Source organism: Meriones unguiculatus (genome assembly GCF_030254825.1).
Source record: "Meriones unguiculatus strain TT.TT164.6M chromosome 13 unlocalized genomic scaffold, Bangor_MerUng_6.1 Chr13_unordered_Scaffold_28, whole genome shotgun sequence".
NCBI lineage: Eukaryota > Metazoa > Chordata > Mammalia > Rodentia > Muridae > Meriones > Meriones unguiculatus.
Window position 1 is genome coordinate 14,557,260 of NW_026843644.1, and position 17,093 is coordinate 14,574,352.

The window sequence follows — 17,093 nt, forward strand, 5'->3', positions numbered from 1 at the left end:
ACAAAGAAAGAAACAACCCTGGTCATGGCCAAAAAGATTCTGGAAGACATTTTTTCCACAGTAAGGTATTCCAAAAGTAATTGTGTCAGACAATGGGCCAGCCTTCGTTGCTCAGGTAAGCCAGGAGGTGGCCAGGTTTCTGGGGCTTGACTCTAAGTTACATTGTGCTTATAGACCCCAAAGTTCAGGACAGGTAGAGAGAATGAATAGACTGTTAAAAGAGAATCTCACCAAATTGACAGTGATGACTGGCAGTGACTGGGTGGTGCTCCTTCCCTTGGCCCTCTTTAGAGTCAGAAATACTCCCTCTGTACAAGGCCTGACTCCATTCAAACTATGATATGGGGTTCCTGCTCCCCTGACTCTTCTTGGGGACCCCCTTGACATCAGTAGTGGTTACTCTGACTTATTGTCCATGCTAAAAGGACTGCAAATTATTCAGAAAGAGATTTGAAGCAAGGATGGCAGTGCATATGCACCTGAGTCCTTGGAGGTGCCCCATCAATCCCAGGTTGGAGATCTGGTATATGTGTCATGACACTGCAGCCAAAATCTGGAACCTGGGTGGAAGGGTCCTTATTACCTCCTGCTCAACACCCCAACTGATGTCAAAGTAGAGGGCATCACAGCTCAGGTCCACCTGTGACATGTAAAGCCTGCCCTTCATCAACCTGCAACACCTGGAAAGTCCAAGCCTCCAACAACCTGCTAAAACTGAAACTCATCAAGGACAATAAACTCTCCGACCAGAACTCACCTTTGTCAGGGAACTTATAAGTGCAGTTCAGTTCCTGATGCTCCAGAGACAGTATCAACCTCTCCCTGACGTTGATCCACAATTTTAGGGTTACAATTGAGGAAAAAAGGGGGGGTGAGGGACAACCTCAGCATGAGAAAAACAACTGTGATTATTTGAATTGAAAAGTCATGTGTAGATAACTCTTGAAGGGAAGGGTCAACTGTTCTGAGAAAAACTATCTACAACCAGCTGTACACGATCTACAACCAGCTGTACACTATCTACAATCAGCTGTACACTATCATACTATTCTTGCTGACCAATCAATGGATACAGCAAAAGTGGTTTGAATTTCAGGTATAAAAACCCTGTGCTTTGCATGTTCAGGGTCATCTCCTGTCTTTGGAGGGGCGACCCTATCACAATTGGAATAAAACTCTTGATTTTGCATTGAGTTGTGGTCTCTGAGTGTTCCTGGGAAGTGCACAATCCTGAGCTCCTGAGCAGTGAGACTCCAGGTCTAACAACAGGAGACTAAAATGCTTTTGCTATCCATTCTTTAGGTGGTGAAGCAGCTTATAAAATGGGAAACCTATTTACCAGCTGTGCAACAGACAGGTTTTTATCTAGTCCATTCAAAGAAATCATGAGATATAAACATAAAGAAACAAAAAAAAATCTAGAAAAGATCATCCTGAGTAAGGTATCCCAGAAGCAGAAAGACATACATGGTATACACTCACTTTTAAGTGGATGCTAGACCTATAACATAGGAAAAACATACTAAAATCTGTACACCTAAAGATGACAAACAAGAAAGAGGACCTGGGTTAAGATGATCAATCCTCACTTAAAAAAACAAATGGGATGGACATAGGAGAAAACAAGAAACAGGACAGAAGCCTACCACAGAGGCCCTGTGAAAGACTCTACCTAGCAGTGTATCAAAGCAGATGCTGAGACTCATAACCAAACCTTGGGCAGAGCACAGAGAATCATATGAAAGAAGGGGTTGTTTGTGTGACCTGGAAAGGAAAGGAACTCCACAAGAACCAAATATATCAGGGCACAGGGGTCTTCTATGAGACTGTATCTCTACCCAAGGACCATGTATGCATGTAACCTAGCACCCCTGCTCAAATATATCCATGTCAGCTCTGTATCTAAGTGGGTACCATACTAAGTGCAACAGGGACTATTTTGGACATGAACTCAATGGCTGGCTCTTTGACCTCCCCCCTCCCAAGGGAGGATGAGACTTGCTAGGCCACAGAGGAGGACATTACAGCCAGTCCTGATGATACCTGATAAGCTATGGTCAGTTGGAACAGGAGGAGGCCCTTCCCTATCAATGGACTTGGAAAGAGGTAGGGAGGAGATGAGAGGGTGGGTGGGAAAGGGACGAAATGAGGGACTGGGCTACAGCTAGGATACAAAGTTAAGAAACTGTATCTCATATTAAAAAATAAAAAATTAAAAAATAGGACATAAAACAAAGTTCCTAAAGATGAAACACAAAATGCTGACAGTTTTTTGTTTGTTTGAAGACAGGATTTTTCTGAATAATTTTGGCTGTCCTGGACTCTGTTTGTAGAACAGCCTGTGCTCTCTGTGCTCACAGAGACCCACCTACCTTTAACTTCCTGAGTGCTAGCACTGCAGGTACTCACCAACAGCCCTAGCTGCTGATAGTTTATTTTGTTTTAGCATTTTATTTTTTGTTCTTGCTTCATGCACTACATCCCAACTGCAGTTTCCTGTTCCTCCATTCCTCCTACCCACAATCTATCCACCTCTACTCTGCCCAACTCACCTCTCCTTCAGATCCACTGCTTCTTTATTTTCAATGAAAAAAATTCTGATGGCATAACAAGTTACAATAAGACTAGGAACAATCCCTCACATCAGAGTTGGTCAAAGCAATACATGAGGAAAGCGTAGCTAGAGCAGGAAAAGGAGTCAGAGTCACCCACGGACACACACACACACTCACTGTTGGAAGTCCCTCAGCAACATCTAAGATGTATGCAGACAACCCAGCTCACAAGACTCATAGAATGTTTGCTTTTTTCTTTCAGTCTCTGTGATCCCCTATGAGCCCAGTTGACTTAGTGAGCCATGTTCTTGTTCTGTCCTTGATATCTCTGATTCCTACAATACATATTCCATCATTTGTGGCGTTCCCCTAGATACATAATTGTGTTTGGCTGTGGTTCTCTGCATCTGCTCCCATCAGATGCCGGGTGATGTCTCTCTGATGACAACTGGGCTAGGCACTCATATATGATTATAGCGGAGTATCTTTCATTGACATTTTTTTGCCTGTCATGTTTACAGATATCGTGTGTCTCTAGGTTATCTTGACTCTGGTTCATGGTCATCCAGGCAGTGTCAGGCATGGACTTCCCCTCATGGTGTGGGCCACAATGTGTTTTCTGGAGTGTATTTAATATTAATGGGTTGGGGTTTTCCTTCTAGTATCTTCTGTAGGGCTGGATGGCTGCATATATACTGGGTATAGTAGTCTGGGTTGGCATCAGTGGTCTCTTAGTGTCTGCATGATATCCATCCAAGCCCTTCTGGCTTTCATAATCTCTGCTGAGAATTCTAGTGTGATTCTGATAGGTCTACTTATTATTTGAATGATGTTTTGGTATTAGCAGTGTCATGCATAGAACAGTTAATTTTCATGATGTCATCCCCATATAAAATAGAATCTCTGTAACCTATGAAAATGAAAAATGAACACACTTTAATGTGTGTTGAGGGAATTAAGACAAAGAAGGGATTAATTTGAGGTAAAAATAAACTATATATAAATTCTGCAAAAAATTAAAATACTTGTAATTCAATTACGATATTTTAGAATATAACTGCATCAAAAAAATTAATTCCTAGTCCATCAATATACCCAAAAAGTTATGTAGCATTTTGATTTTGCATGGTGATGAATATTTTTTCTATAACTCCTCATATGAAAATTACTGTTGTTTAAGTGATTCCTGAATGAATTACATAACATTATTAAAAGCAGAAAATTTGGTAGTTCTATGTGAAAGATAATTATATGCATAGTTTATTTTCCCTCTAACTCTCTCTTTATAGGAAAGGATTTATGAGAATGATTTACAATCTGTGAGTCAATTAATTCAACAGTGGATGGCTAAAAATGGAAAATCAAGGAATCTATCAGTGGTTTGGTCCATGAGGCTGGTTGGTGCAACTCACCTTCAAATACACTGAAATCCTCAAGAAGAAGGTTCTATAGTCAATGAAGAAATAGACTTGCTACCAAAGCAAAAAGGAACAGGAAAAGAGTAAAATATTCCTTCTTCCATGTCCTTGTATAGGTTTCCAGTAGAAGATGAGGCAAAGGTGAGTGGTTGGTTTTGCAGTATGAAGATATGGATTAAAGGTGTGTTTTTCAGCCTTATAGATCCAGAAGAGAAGTAGAGAAGACTACTTCAAATAAGGAAGAGTACTTCACAATTGTGTCCTTAATTTAGGTGTTTTGCTTAATTCCACATGCAGTCAAGTTAAAAACCAAGACTCATGATCACACCTCTTTTCAGCTTGAAAGATAATCATATCTCCTCTTTACATTAACTTCCAGATGAAAACAATAACCAGGTCATAGTAATGCCTAAAAGTAATTTAATGATGCAGAGTACAATAACAGACAAATTACATATTTATACTCATCATAATTGAAGCTAACATGATATAACTGTCCTTCAAAAACCGTCCAGGTTAGAAACAACAAAGTCCAGGCTAGAAACAACTTTCCACCGCCGCTGTGCCACTCCACAACACCTCCCTCATAGGGCAACCCACATTAAGCCCAAGGATTCACCTCCCACCTGCTACGTGTGTGCAGGGTCCTTAGGTCCAGACCAAGCATGCTCCTTATTTGATGGCTCAGTTTCTGCAAGCCCCCTGGGGTCTGGGTCACCTGTTTCTGTTGGTCTTCTTGTGAGGTTCCTCGCACCTCCAGGGCCTTCCATCTTTTTCCCAACACTTACTCAGGATCGCTAGAGCTCTGCACCTTTCATAGGTGCAAGCCTGAGGATCTGTCCAAGCTCATTTCTGGCTGGAGTCTCTGAGACAATGGTCAGGTGAGGGTCCAAGCAACAGAGTTTTACAGTCCCAATTCTAGGGGTTACCAATGGGGTCAAATATCATACAACAGAGACTGATATTCTTCTTCTGTGAGAGGAGCCTCAAGTGTTGGTTCGATCTGCTCTCATGGGTCATCTGGGTCCAGAGCAGCTGGTACCTGTTCCTTGACTTCCGCTGTACTCAGCAGTTGATCCAGGGAAAAGCTGTGCAGGGCAGGAGTTGCTGGGTTCTGGGTAGGCCTCTGTGGAGAAGATGAGCTCGGATGTTGGCATCAACGTTTCTCCATACTCGCCTCCTGCAGAACCCGGTGTCAACAAGCTGTCGCGGGAAGCCTCCTGCTCAATGCAATACGATGCTCCAGGAGCCCTTTCTGGGTCAGGAGAGGCAGGCAGGTCCTCACCTTTAGCTGTGCTGCCTCCAGCGCGGCCTTTCTGCCTGGCCTTTCTGTTCTGGAACCATATGTGGTCGGTGTCCTCAGGCAAACCTGTGCTCAGTGCCAGTTGCACTCTCGTGGCATAGTCTGGGGATGGAGAGATCTCAAAAGATTAGCATGCTGATCTGCGCTGGACTAAGCCGCGTTCGAGGCCTTCTCCGTCCTGAGGGCGGGCCTCTTGCTTGTTGTACCCTGGCGACAAGCTTTTCAGGAGGCTGTTGGGAGGCTTCAAGGCTGGAGCCTGCGGTGGTCTGTTTTGAGGTCTTCCTCGACACGCCAGTCTTATTTCTGCAGTTTTGAAACCACATGCAGATGCAGGACTCTGGAACCCCAAATTCCCTGGCCAGTTCCTGTCTGGTCCTGAAGCTCGGTTAAGGTGTCTTGGCGAAAACTGAGAGCAAGACCTCCTTCTGCTTAGCCTGCCAAACAGTTTTTAGACGCCAGGATGTCTTTGTCTTACTGCAGCCACTCACATCTGCCTGATCTTCCATCCTGCCGAGGACACTTTGACAGGGGTTCTTCCTCTCCAGTGTGTACTCAGAACAACACCCAGGACAGTGCAGGCTATGGCAAATGCGTAAAGGGTCCGCTGCTCACCCTTAAATACCGACCTAGGCACCACCCACTCCCTCGAGGCTTCCAATTACAGGCTAAAACGTGGAACGCCCTTCTGCTTCCAAACTGTGAAACCCTTCCTTCCTCCTGCGAATTTTCCCATATCCCACCCTAAAGCACCCTTTCCAGATACAGGTGGTCTTGTGTTCTACCCAAATTCCACTGCTTAGCTCACAGTACGCACCTGTGTTGGCCCACAAGGAGTCTGATGGGAGAGTCTAAGGCACGGCTTCTGATGATCAGGCAAGGAGAAGGGGCAGAAGCCAGGAGCAGTCTTTGCCTACTTTAACGAAGTCATTCATTCAGCTCTGGCTGATGCTCAAGGAGGAACGTGGCTAGAACAGATCTTGCATTCTGCGTGTGCTTCTGCCTTAAGTTCCTTTCAGCTTCAGTCTTCCAGTGTATGATTTCAACAATCTAAATATGGTTAGGAAACTGCAAGTATAAGCATTTGGGCAGAGAGGAGACTTATCCTGCAGAAAGACTCCTGGAATTATTTCTGAATTTCTCCTTCAGTGGCAGGCTACAGAAGGTGTCAACTTCCCTCTTGGACCCTCTGGTTCCACCTATTTAATCCCCCATACACTTTGTCCTACTGGAGAAATTTTACAGATTCCTAGAAACTGTATATGAACCTTCAGAAGCACACATTGTGGATCCCAAGACTTTTGGGAGAGGATACTGAAGTCATCTCCTGCATTTCAATGAACACCACTTGTTGCTGCCATTAATTTGGATCTCTGATCATTAGACACTGCTTTCCAGACACAATTTCCGGTACTGCCAAATGTGCCTGTCCTTCCTAAGGGTGCGGCTTTGCCCTAGATGGAGGAGAACAGTAACAGCTGAGCAATTCTACCCCTGCCTTATTTTTGCATCTCGTGTTTTACATGCACCATGATTTTAACTTCTTCCTTGCAGTCCCCATCTACAGTACCTGGGTGTACAATGGATCCTGTAGAAGTTATTCTGCTTCTTCCAGAGATCCTCTTTAGCATCCCTGAATACACAGGTCCATAAACAGCTGTATTTCCTTTGTGACATAGAACCCTTGTGCTTAGGGTCAGAGGTTTATATGCAGCCAGATGCAAAGCTGCGCTCAGTTGAGATTTTCCTACCTGCCTAGTACCTCATGGCTGCGTGATGGGAGACAGCTCGTATTGTTGCATGAGGGGCCTAAGCCTGACAGGCCCCTCTGTTGGTTTCCTGATGGCAAGAGGTTAGCCTGTTTGTCCCTCTCAGTGCAGTAATCCCTAGACCTGTGCTTTCCCTTGCCACAGCTGCCATGAAACCCCGGGAACCTTTGAATTCCCTTGGAGCCAAAATCTGCTTGTTCCCTTCTGTGAGTAAAGGCACAACTTGCCTCTGTGTTAATACACCTCCTATTTTGCATTCTAGAGATTTTAACCTCACAGTTCTTTTGGTAAATTCCTGGATTCACCCAAAATAGCACAACGTTTTTTTTTTTTTTTTTTTTTTTTTTTTTTTTTTTTTTTTTTGAGAACTGGGAACTCTAGCTGTAGCTTGTCCTGTGAGGTCGGCATGATGTTCCTGAGAGTCAATAGCAGTTGTCTCTCTTAATCAATCTTCTCTTGGGGCTGCTCCTCCTTTTCATGCTCTAAATGCTCTCCTACATGTGGTATTTGCAGTATCATGCGCCAAGAATGACATCAGTGCTTATCTGGTGTCAGTCCGGTACTACCCTCTTTAGAGCTGAATCCAATCTCTGTATGAAGTTGGTGAACAGTCTTCTCCAGGGCCTTGAATTACCTTAGTGAATGAGGCTGTTGTTTTGCACAGGCTCCTAAACAGATCCCTGCACCCTTAACACTGCAACATGACATTATTCAGTGATTTCATCATCAGAACAAATGAGGGACCACCTGGGAATGAGAAAAACAACTGTTATTATTTGAATTGAAGCCAGGTGCAGATAGCTCTTGAAGGGCGGGGTGAACTGTTCTGAGGAACAACCAGCTGTAAAGTGTAGAGCAAAAGTGATCTGATTTTCATGCATAAAAATCCTGTTTTGTATGTTCAGGGTCATGTCCTGTCTTTGTAGGTGCGACCCTATCTCAACAGCAATAAAACCTTTTGCTATTGCATTGAATTGTGGTCTGTGAGTTTTCCTGTGAAGGGCGAGATCCTGAGCTCCTGAGAAGTGAGACTCTAGGTCTTCCATTTTGGTGCGTTGCCCGGAAAACAGTGTGCCCTTCCTTAACACTCAGCTGGCTGGGCTCAGAAGTGAGCTCAGAACAGGTTAGTCTGATTTTTGGTATACCACTGTTTCTCTTTAGTCACCTATCTAGACATTTTTGGTCATCTGCTCATTCCCTGCGATAGACAAACTTGTCAGAATATCGGTTGCCTGGGAACTGGAGGACCTTCCAGATTCCATTTGGGAGGCTAGTTCCGGGATGGTTTTCCTCCCATCTGTTTCTCTTCAGAGACAGCCGCCATGAGGCAGCCTCTCAATCAGAATTCTGTACTACCACCCGTAAGGGTGTCCTTGTGTAACTGCCTTTCTTGTTTTCTTTGTCTCTATCATTGTTGCTTCTTTGACTTTCTTGATGGACGACTTTATTATGGGACAGGCGGTGACTATCATTTCTTGGAGGTGAGATAAAAGGCACATATTTGTTTGAATCTGTCCTATTCACCAGCCCACTTGGGATGATTGCCAGAAACGCTTGCAGGCCCTCTTAACTACTGAGGAACGAGACGGGTCCTCCTTGGGAAGAGAAAGACTGTGCCTGGAATGGACAGGAGGCCTTCTATCCTCCCTAATGAGATTGATGATGGCTTTCCCCTCACCCACTGAACGGGAATTACAACACATCTGGAGGTAGGGAATGACTGGAGGTCTACCGTCAGACTCTAATTGCGGTTTTCCATGGGGCTGCTTGAAATCCCACTGATTTGATGAAGGTAAGAGAGATGGTTCAGGGGCTGCATGAATCTCCTGCAGCCTTTCTGGAATGGCTGATAGAGGCATACTGTCAGTTTACGCCCTATGACCCTATCATAGATGAGCATAAACCAATGGTGACTATTACCTTTATAGACCAGTCAGCCAGAGATATTTGTAGAAAACTCCAGAAAATAGAGGGTTTACAGGACAAGTTCTTTAAGGATTTAGTGCAGGTAGCAGAAAAGGTTTTCTACAGCTGGGAGATGGAAGAAGAGAAAGAGGAAAGAAAGCAGAAAGAGCAGGAAGCAAGAGAAAGAGAAAGGAAAAGAGGCAAGACAGAAAGTTGACTAAGATCCTGGCCACCGCAGTGCAGTCATAATGATAGGGAGAGAGATCCTGGAAATCAGAGGGCCCTCTGTCTAAGGATCAGTGTGCCTATTGCAAGGAGAAAGGACACTGGATCAAGAATTGTCCCAAAAGGAAGATGAAACCCTTCTTTGGGACCTGGCACACCTCCGGGCCACCAATCCACAGGTAACTCTTCTCCAATATGTGGATGACATTCTATTAGCTGCAAATTGTAAAGAAACCTGTTTTGAGGCCACCGACCAGCTGTTGCAAGAGATGGGTAAGCTCAGCTACAGAGAAAAAGACCCATCTCTGCAGGAAACAGGTCAGTTATCTGGGATATATATTAAAAGAGGGAAAGAGATGGCCGTCGGAGGCTAGAAAAAAGACTGTATTTCATATTCCCCCTCTACAGACTACTGAACAACTGAGGGAAATTTTAGGTACAGCGGGGTTTTGCCGGCTGTGGATCCCGGGATTTGCCAACATGGCAGCCCTTCTGCATGCCCTTACAAAGGGCAGTGACTCTTTCATCTGGGGAAAGGATGAACAAGCTGCATTTGGTAATAACAAACAAGCCTTAATATTGGCCCCAGCATTGGGACTCCCTGATGTAACCAAACCCTTCCATCTCTATGTGTGTGAGAATCAGGGAATGGCCAATGGGGTGCTAACACAGAAAATTGGACCCAGGAAGAGACCAGTAGCCTATCTATCCAAAACACTTGATTGAGTAGTGGCAAGATGGCCAACCTGCCTGTAAATAATAGCAGCAGTGGCGGCACTAGTAAAACATGCAGACAAACTGACTCTGGGACAGGACCTCATCATCTGTGCTCCTCATGCCCTTGAGAGTGTCTTAAGGCAGCCACCTGATTTCTGGCTCATGAATGCCAGCAAGACACATTACCAGGCCTTGCTCTTGAATAATGATAGAGTCACCTTTGCCCCGGCTACAGGGCTAAACCCTGCCACCTTATTGCCAGATCCAGAAAACCAGCCCCTGGAGCATGATTGCTTACAGGTTCTAGCAGAGGAACAGGGATGGCTAAAGGCCTTGAAAGATCAACCTCTTCCTGATGCTGAGGTGACACACTATAAGGATGGGAGCAGTTTTTTGTAGAACGGGAAGAGAAAGGCAGAGGCAGTGGTGGTAGATGGACATCAGGTAATATGGGCCCAGGCGTTGCCGGAGGGCACATCTGTTCAGCGAGCTGAATTGATTGCTTTAATCCAGGCATTAACACTGGAAAAGGGTAAAAAGATAAACATCTACACTGATAGTTGGTTCGCCTTACCAACAGCCCATGTACATGGGGCCAACTATCAGCAGAGATTTCTGCTAACATCAGCTGGTAGAGATAAAAAATAAAAATGAGATTCTGACTTTGCTCAATGCCTTGTTGCTGCTGGAAAAGGTAAGCATTATTCATTGTCTGGGACATCAGAAGGGGATTTCTGAGGCAGGAAAGGGGAATATCATGGCCGATCAGGAGGCTAAAGCAGCTGCTAGAGGAAACTGTCCTAGTGGTACTAACTGCTGAACTGCCCAGAGAAGAATGACTAAACTACTCAGAAAGTGACTTAAAGTTAATATGGTAAAACACAGGGGATATTTAACACCTATGTGGGGGCATGGATTGACTCTAAAGGTAAGATCATTCTACCACAGGAAGACGCTGAGAGATTAATTACTCAGATGCATAAGTGGACTCACTTGCGGGCAAAGAATTTAGCTGAAATTGCCTACCCATCCCAGTACTGAATACTAAACCTCACCACCCTGACTGAGACAGTGACTAGGGCATGTGAACCTTGCCAGTAGGTAAACATAGGTAAGAGTTTCCAGAGCTGCTTCCAGGGAAGCAGCTGAGAGGAACTGTGGCAGCCTTTTTGGAGTATATGGCAAATTTGGAGTTAATGGCATCTGAACAGTGGAATCTAGCCTCTTGGCTTTGGCTATTTTCCAAAGTCCAGTTTCTTATAAACTGACCTTGGTGGTCCTACAGCAAACAGCTCTGACCCTGCGAAACTGTGTGCAACCATAGTAACCAGACAGCAGGTGCTGTGTAACCTTGAGTGAGCTCTCCTATGTTTTGACCATGTAAAGCTCCTACAGGAGAAACTGCTTGTACTTTTTGGCCTACTTAAGTGTTAACCTGACGTCCATTAAACTGACACTTGGATCAGCATGTAGACTCAGTGTCCTTCTCTGTGTCACCCTGTCTCTCTCTCTCTTTCCCAGCCCTCTCTCAGGTGGTATTCAGGTGTCACTGCTGGCCAGTGACAAGGAACTAGACCTGGAATGCATTGGGAAGTGGATTTCACTGAAAGTAGACCATCTAGAGATGGCAATAAATATCTCCTGGTTTTTGTGTACACTTTCTCAGGATGGGTGGAAGCTTTTCCCACAAAGAAAGAAACCTCCCTGGTCATGGCCAAAAAGATTCTGGAAGACATTTTTCCTCGGTTTGGTATTCCAAAGGTAATTGGGTCAAACAATGGGCCAACCTTTGTTGTTCAGGTAAACCAGGAGGTGGTCAGGTTTCTGGGACTTGATTAGAAGTTACATTGTGCTTATAGACTTCAAAGTTCAGGACAGGTAGAGAGAATGAATAGAACTCTCAAAGAGACTCTCACTAAATTGACCATGAAGACTGATGGTGACTGGGCAGTGATCCTTCCCTTGGCCCTCTTTAGAGTCAGAAGTACTCCCTCCATACTAGGTTTAACTCCCTTTGAACTACTATATGGGGTTCCTGCTACCCTGACTCTTCTTGGGGACCCCATTGACATAATTAGTGGTAACTCTGACTTGTTGTCCAGGTGAAAAGGACTGCAACTTATTCAGAAAGAGATTTGGAGCAAGGTTGGTAGTGCATATGCGCCCAGGTCCTTGGAGGTCCCCCATTAGTTCTAGGTTGGAGAGATGGTGTACTTGTTATGACACCGCAGCCAGAATTTGGAACCTCGTTGGAAGGTTCCTTATTGTGTCCTGCTCAACACCCCAACAGCCATCAAAGTAGAGAGCATTGCAGCTTGGATCCATGGGTCATATGTCAAGCCTGCTCTTCATAAACCTTCTGACACCTGGAAAGTCCAAGCCTCCAGCAACCTGTTAAAACTGAAACTCATCAGGGACAATGAACTCTTTGACCAGTAAAGTGGACAGACAATGGTACCTCTGGGTGGTGCTGTTTTTACTCAATTGGAGTTTTGGTGATCCTCACCAGGCTCACAAGGCCCTGGAAGCAATGTATGGTAAACCCTGTGATTGCAAGGGTGGTGTGATGAATGGCAGAGCCTTACTTATTGGTAAGATTTGGAGCCCCAACAAGGCCTATGCTCAAGTTGAGTTTGGCGATACATGGGCATATAGAGCCCTACAACCTTCAGGGAGTACCCCAAGTTTAGAATGGCATTGTGTAACTAAGCCTAAGATGATTCCTTATGTAAATGGGTGCCTCGTGCCTTGCCCTTGTGATACCTATCAACAGGTTGTGCATAGCAGTTGCTATAGGGTTGTGCAACAATGTACTGGAAAAGATAACATCACCTATTTCACTGCCATATTGAACCAAGTCAGGGAGGAGATGAGGATAGACGATTGTTTCCACAGTATGCCAACAGGAGTCCATGGATCTTAATTACTCCAAGCCCCTTGTTCTGGGATGGTAGGAAAGCCTGTACGCTGAAGAAAGGTACCTCCCATTCACCTCTCAGATGGAGGAGGGGTGCAGGATCAGGCCAGACAAGAACAGGTTAAACAATGCATTGAAGGGTTAATAGAAAAAAGAATACTCGTCCCTCAATTACCACCCTCTGGTTCTTCCTGATAGTAGAGGAAACTTTATTTTAGACCCCCAGACTGTAGATGTTATTACTGCCACTCATAGCCTCCTAAATGACACCAACCCTTCGCTTGCAAGTGACTTCTGGCTCCGCCTCTGACAAGGGCAGCCTGTTCCTCTGGAGCTCCCCCCCAACGCCACTTATTCCACTGCTGAGGGGTCCTGACACTCAGCACCCTCTCTGAGAGTGCAGCCTCTCTTCAAGCAAAATGTTACTTGTTTGACAAAACCCTACAAAAATGATAGCTCAGATCTACCTGTAGGGGATGCTACCTTTGCCATTTGTGATTCAGCAATTGACATCTCCACAGCTCTCTGCCCTGACAATAACACTGTTTTCTTATGCAGGAATAATAAAGCCTATACATTCTTGCCCACAGATTGGACTGGGACCTGTGTACAGGCAACTCCCTGATCTTAGCATCATTCCAGGGGATGAGCCAGTCCTAGTCACCACCTTTGACTTAATGGCTGGAAGAATGAAGAGAGCTATTCAGTTCATTCCTCTGTTAGTGGGAACTGGGCTGAGTGCTTCCATAGGCGCTGGGTCAGCTGGCTTGGGTGTTTTATTATATAAATACAACAAACTGTCCCAACAGTTAATTAATGATGTACAATTGCTTTCGAGCACCATCAATGACCTCCAAGACCAGCTCAATTCCTTAGCAGAAGTAGTTCTCCAGACCCAGAGGGGATTAGACCTCCTTACGGTTGAAAAAGGAGGAATCTGCTTAGCCCCACAGGAGAAATGCCGTTTTTTACACTAATAAATCAGGCATTGTTAAAGGAAAGATTAAAAAAAAGATCTTGAAAACAGAAGATGAGAATTAATAGAATATCCTTTTTGGAATGGGTTTAATGGTATGCTCCCCTATGTGCTTCTCTTACTGGGACCTTTTGCTACCCTTTTGCTCCTTGTCACAATATTACCCTGTATTGTTTAACCAATTACTGGCCTTTGTCAGGGAATGTGTAAGTGTGGTTCAGGTCCTGATGCTCCAGAGGCAGTATCGATCTCTCTCTGAGATTGATCCACAATTTTAGGGTTAAAATTGGAGCACAAAGAAAAGGGGGATGAGAGCTCACCCGAGAATGAAAACAACTGTAAAAGAAAAACAGCTGTGACCATTCCCATTCTTGAATTAAAGCCAGAGGCACATAGGTCTCAAATGGCAGGATGAACTGCTCTGAGATAGCCTTGAATTGAAGCCAAAGGCAGGTAGCTCTTGAAGGGCAGGGTGAGTTGTTTTGAGAAAACTCACAAATGGCCAAAAACTGCAAACTAGGCGTAAACTATCTTCATGCTATTCTTGCTGACCAATCAATGTATAGAGCAAAAGTGGCCAGATTTTTAAGTATAAAAACCCTGTGCTTTGCATGCTTGGGGCCATCTCCTGCCTTTTGAGGGGTGACCCTATCGCGATTGAAATAAAAAAAATGCTCTTGCTTTTGCATTGAGTTGTGGTCTGTGGGAATTCCTGAGAAGAGTGCGATCTTGAACTCCTGAACTGTAAGACCCCAGGTCTTTTACAGGATAAATATAAAAGAAGGAAGTAGGTAAAATAACAGTAAATTTTTTAAAGAGTTTTAAGCAATCATACTGTGAATTATCTACATAAATCCCTATAATACATGTAAGTACATGCATGAATATAAACATGTAGCAACCTAAATGCTTTTAATAATGCACATAGATAAGTATAGTTCACCACTGACCAAGGAAGCTTTTCCTTGAACCACAATCATGACTGAAAACCACAACCAATCACAAGGCAGAATTCTGGAGAACAGTCACATCTGATACATCTACAAAACAATTCCCAGATCTAAGACTCAGTGATCATGCATAACAGGAGGTAAATATATATATATATATATGGCAGAGGATCAGAGTATGGTCTGGTAATGTGTCTCCTAATAATACCAGAAGCTACACCCATAAGATGGACCAATATAAAAAAAAATAAAGAAAAAAAGGCTTACCAATATACCTGTATAAAAACGAACTAAAAATTGAAAATGCTAATAGACATGCAAAAGTGGTCTAGGAAGAAACCATTGTCCTTAATCCTACACAAAAATCTGCAGGGAACTAATAAATGCTGAGAGTATGAGAAAAAAAATCTTTCCAGGAAAGAGCATAAAATCATTTAGTTATCCAATACCAAGCAATCAACCCTGAAAACATGCATGGAAGTAACATTATTAAACTGAGCAACTTATATTAAGAGCATAATACAAATTTGAAAAAAGAAGATGAATTTGAAAGAGAAATAGGAGAGTTCTGTGGGAAGGTTTGGAGGGAAGAAAAGAGAAGGCACAAAATGATGTAATTATTAAATAACCTTAAAAATGAATTAAATATAAGCTCTTTAGGTCATGATTTTAAAATGTATCACTATTGAGTAGTATGCAAACATAAAACTTGCAGGTAGATAGATGGAACTAGAAAAAAAAATCATGTTATATGAGGTAATCCAAACACAGAAAGACAAATTCCACATATTCTCTCTTCTAAGTTTCCCAGCTTTAAACGGAATATGTGTGTACTCATATGTGAGTCTATATCCGGCAGTAATTAAAAAACCAAGAATGAAATAGTGACCATTTCCAAGGTGAGAATGGAAGTGTGTGGGGGCAGAAGGAAGTAGAAAGGTATAGAGATTTGAAAGAGGAAATGGGAAAAACTTGAAGGGGGTATAATAATTTCAGAGGTAAGACAGAAAGAAATACAAAAGGGAAGATGGTAAGGTAAGGATGTCTGAAAAAGTAATATGGAATAATATCAGTAACTATCTAAGATATGTATAATCTATGTAAGCTATTGTATAAAACTAAAATTTAGTTTAAATGAAATTTTGCCATCTGTGATGACAATTGTCCCTCCATCTAACAAAAACTCCAACACCAGGCATGAGAAGTCAACTTTTGAGTTACTGGGAAGGGTTTTCTAAGAGAATCCTCAAGAATCATATGCTACTACCTATCTGAACTGAAAACTACAGTCCATTTTCAGCCTGAAAAGATGCTGTTTGTTCGGTCTGAAATACCTGAAAATAACAGGATGCAGAATGAGGAACTAGGAAAATGAAGAGGTGCTGTGCTAACTCTTGAACTTTGAATTTACGCCAACTGCCAGCTTCTTGGAATATAACCTTATAGTTGTCCTCAAGCGCCTGCTTTTTCAACAGTACATAACACATTGAAGACATGGCATGTATGCTTGTGGGTGCTCGCGTTCCACTTAACATCCAGCACAGTCCTGTCCAAAAGCTCCAATACCCCATCCACCCTCTTAGGAGCTGTCCAGGCTTTAAATCAATCTTAAATCTATCTACCGCATTTCAGCTCCACTTCCAGCCACTCACATTGTATTATAGGTGTCTCATAGACAAAAAAAAAAAAAAAAAAAAAAAAAATTATCTGTTTTATCTTGTACGATTGTGAACATCCTTACTGAATTCATGATGAAATGTCCCAGACACGGAAATTCTTAAAGCCAAGCACTCCATAGCCAGGGAACTACAAATAATCCCAGAGTGCATTGTGCCTGCTGGGAGCCTCAGTGAGAACTGTCTCAGAGCAAGGACTTCTGGGATTGTTTGTAGTAACATAGCCAGGTCTCACTATATCGTCGCTTTGCCGAGTTGCAGACGCAAAAATACAATTCCCAGAATGCTGTATTTATCGCATTACACCCTCACAAGCTATCCTCCTCCTCCCTACTTAGCCTAGAGCTCTGTCAGGACCCAGAAGTATCCCCCGGAAGCGCTTTCCCCGTCGTCACAAAGCGCACAGTGTTTTCCCTGGTCCCTGGTGTTCTGTCAATGTCCCTGCCCTGTGCCCCTCGCAGTCTTCAGGTTCAGGAGCCTTTCGGAGCCAATTTGTGATGCCATCGCCCCGCCCCCTGGTACCGGAAGTAAACACACAGGGCTGCTGCACTTGTGTGCAGGAAAAATGAGCGCTTTGAATTCTCCTGATCAGAGGAAGTCCAGCTGGTCCCTGGTCCCTGGAGAAGGGATCCTGAGGTCCCTCCCCCTTTTTAAAATTAATTTTGAGTCGCCCAGTCAAAGGAGG